Below are 3,903 nucleotides of genomic sequence, written 5' to 3'. Positions count from 1 at the left end.
TAGTGCTTTCAATTAAAGTTTTAATTAAACTTCGGTGAGTTTCATTGGTATTAGCAGTAAGTCGGTAGCTCGCGAGTTTCGCACGAAATTTAAGTTCCCCGATATTAACTATTGAATTGAAAATAATTTAGCAGCGACGAGGATGATGCAAAAAAAAAAAAAAAATATCGACAGCAGTGGCCAAATGCTGGAGAAAAATAGCACAGGCGATATTATATTATATACACAAGTCGAGGCGGGTGAACGATGCCGGGGGTTGGGGCAGGTGGGGGCGGTAAGGAGGAAATATTCAAGTCTTTCCACAGGCGGTAAGAAATTCGATGAATTAAGCGACGGGGCCGTTGTCAGGGCGCCTTCCGCTGCTCCTAATGACTTATCGATTTTTCATCAGCCTAATGGAAGATCTTTCCACCACGGAGACAGAGTCAGACAGTGAGAGAGCGAGAAAGAGAGAGAGAGAGAGAGAGAGAGAGAGAGAGAAAGAGAGAAGGGATAGAATGAGTAGGATGGGAGGAAGGGAGGAGAGATAGGTGCGAGGAAAAAAAAAGAGAGATCGCGAGTAAGCTAAGAAATAATGAGCGCCCGAGCTGGGTAAGGGGGAAGGGGAAATAGTGAAAATAGGATAGAAAAAGAGGTTAAGAGAATGAGAGCCTGATTTGACGAGGGCCTTGGCTTTCGAGAGCTCACTCACGGACGCGCTAAAATCCGAGCGTAGGTACGGAGAGTCCTGGTTGGTAAATGAGCTTCAGGATTGCCCCCCGTAACCTCTTTTTCCATTTCCTTTTCGCACTCGACCCCGTCACCCGATCACTTCGTTCACTCTCTCTCTCTCTCTCGCTCTCTCAATTTCCTCATAAACCGCTCACCCGCTGTGCCCCCCATCACACGCTTCCTGCATTTTATTATAAAGCAAATATCCTAATTTCAATAACAACGTTTGTGGAAGCAAAAGTTTCCTTTTCGATGTACACACACACTATATATATATATATATATATATATATATATATATATATATATATATATGTATACATTCATTGACAGGGGAAGAAAAACAATGAAAAGGGGACGGGGGCGAGGCCTGAAAATCCATTGCTCTTTCCCCGGTTAACTTTAAAACTTCCTCATTGAGAGAATAATCGCATAAATGAATTTTAAAAGAAAAAAGAAATTCTTTTTTCACGCTCGCCACCAGCAATTCTCCCTTCCATTCTTAATAACTTGACGTTGATGGACGCCATATCTGGCGCTCACACTCTCGCTCTTACTCTTAACAAATATACGTGAGCTGCGACATCCAGAGCGAATTGAAATTCTCGATATCAGTTGAATCGAGCTCGATAGGAATCTCCCGTGTCTCGGAGCTTAAGCTCAGATTCAGCTCTTGTCGGGTCCCCATCCGAAGCGAATCCGAATGATAGATGCGTTTGATTCGACATGTCAATGCTCTTTTTCATTTTCGTACTATTTTAGTCAGCAATTAGTCGAGAGACAGATTGCTTAGGCTTTCGATCTTTCGTTCTCACGATGGACTATTCGCAGCTGCCACTGGAAAACGAGTTCCTTCCAGTTATGCCCAGTACGCTATTAGCATTGTGTCAGCTGGTTCGCGAGATTCGCTCGGTCGAGCATTATTTTTCATAAGTCGTTACATTGAGCAGGTATTCTTTGCAAATAATCGAGCCTCGGGATTATTAATTTACAAACCTATGAGTCTCCATCGACTTACTTAACAAAGGATAAAGGGGGAAATCTTTTTAGAAACGCATTTGCTAAGTACCAAATTACCCACTTTGTAACTAACAAAACTCTATAGCTTTGAGAAACTGCGGGAGAGTGATAGAGATAGAGCGAGAGAGAGAGAGAGAGAGAGAGAGAGAGAGACAAAGACATTCTTTAGTCGATAAATAATCAAAATTTTGAAAATAACATTTTCTCTCTTCTGTAAGGTCTTAAAACGGACTAACATTAACACGATGAAAGATGCGATTTTCGTTAGCGGTGTGCGATAACAATTGATACGAGCTTCATTTAACTAATTAACATATTCTGCTGCAACGTTATGTGGACAATTACTGTCCACGTCGTTGACGATGGCAATAGCAACGTCACGGAGTTCGTAATCTAGAGCAGTGCGTTCTCTTGTAAGCTCAGCTGCTAGAGCTACGCACGCGTACACGTAGAAGCGTCGAAGAAAAAAAAAAAGGGGGGGGGGGGAGCGATCACGATGAGCGAGCGGAGTACGAATGGTACGGTGAAAAGTAAAAGAACGAAGAGGAGAATCATAGGAGAAAGAAAAAAAACAGTGAACGATGGTAGGAGAAGTAAGAGCAGCAAAGGATGATGGAGGAGAGGAGAGGGAGGTGGGACGATAAGGATGAGGAGGAGGAGAAGAGGGTTGCGAAGGAGAGGGGCGGGGGTAAAAGACGAAGAAGAAGAAGAAGAAGACGAAGAAGAAAAAGAAGAAGACGAAGAAGAAGGAGAAGAAGGAGAAGAAGTCGACGACGACAACGACAGCTACGACGGAGAATGAGGCGCAAGAGGCGAAAGTAAGAAGAAGCTAATGACGAGACCAACAGACGGACTAGTCCTCGCTGATTTAGTAGAGGGAGGGCTCGAGAGGAGAGGGTGGAGAAAAGGAAAGAGCGGGAGGCACTAGGCGTTGTTTGTTGAATCGCGGAGATCAATACGATGCACAACTACTCTTTCTGGAGCTTGTGATGCAAGCCGCGCGCGCCTATCACTCGCGTAGAGACGCGCACGAAGGGAGGCTCTGTCGGACGGTGGGCGGCCGGGGTACGGGCGATTATCAGCCGCGTGGCCGCATTGCCATTATAGCTTTATACAAGAGGAGCGCCGCGGTTAAAATGGCGAGCGGCTCGATCGGTGTCACTGCTAAAACTGCTACTGTTGCTGCTGCTGCTGCTGCTGTTGCTGTTGCTGTTGCTGCTGTTGTTGTTGTTGCTGCTGCTGTTGCTGCTGCTGATGCTGCTGTTGTTTATCAGCATCGGCGCTCCAACGCTCGGCATTGAGAAACGTGGCGGTCGCTTGCTGGGTGCCACCCTGGCTTCCGGAATACTGCTGCTGCGTCTGCGCGTGCGTCTGCATCTGGTACACGGGGTAGCTCTTGCGCTTCCTTATCCCGTGCATCGAAAGCAAGTGGATCTGGAGGTACTGCTTGGTCTTGAATTGCTTGGCGCAGACATGGCAGGATATGTACTCGGTCTGGACTGTGTGCACGTTCACGATGTGTTGCTTGAGGTTCGAATTGTTGGAATAGATCTTGCCGCACTCCGGGCATTTCGGCTTGCCCTGGAGGCTGTTCCCGTCCACTTGGTGTTGGAACGGGTGAAGCAGAGCCAGCTCTTCGATCTTTTTTTTGGCGCACGACTGGAGCATAAGGTTCAACTGCTGCTCGCTCGTCTGCTTCTGCTGGAGACTCTGGAGATTGTTCTGCAGCTTCTGGTGCATTATCGTCAGCTGCTCGGAGTTGAGACTACTCAGGGCGTTGAGCGCCTGCTGCTGTTGTGACTGTTGTTGGCTGGTGGCCGGATGGTGATGATGCTGCTGCTGTTGCTGCTGTTGTTGTTGCTGTTGCTGTTGTTGTTGCTGTTGTTGCTGTTGGGGCTGCTGCTGCTGCAGCAGGAGCTCCGACTTGTTGGAACTGGGGCCCCCCGTAGTCTCGTTCCTCGAGGACGAGTTGGTGCCGGCGAGCCAGGCAGAGCAGGAGCCGGAGCCGGAACCCTCACCGCCCGAGGGCTGCCACCGCCCTGGAACCACCAGCCAATTTTCAGTCCTCAGCCAAGCCCGGGCGATTCCTTAAACACTAAACTCCCTCTTCTCTTCCGCGCGACTTTCTCGATAGCCTCAGCCATTTGATTTCTTTTCGGTATGCGCGTCTCT

The 3,903-nt window shown here is 47.9% G+C and overlaps 1 protein-coding gene across 1 annotated transcript in view; it reads right to left on the bottom strand.

Moving 5' to 3' along the window:
• The window catches only part of LOC105359247 (protein abrupt), a 59,999-nt gene that overhangs the window by 32,980 nt on the left and 23,116 nt on the right, over positions 1-3,903 (bottom strand). The window lies entirely within an intron of this gene.

Source organism: Ceratosolen solmsi, unplaced genomic scaffold, assembly GCF_000503995.2.
Source record: "Ceratosolen solmsi marchali unplaced genomic scaffold, CerSol_1.0 scaffold10, whole genome shotgun sequence".
In the NCBI taxonomy this organism is placed as follows: Eukaryota; Metazoa; Arthropoda; class Insecta; order Hymenoptera; family Agaonidae; genus Ceratosolen; species Ceratosolen solmsi.
Note: the sequence above shows the minus strand (reverse complement) of the source record. Positions and strands in the feature narration are given on the sequence as shown.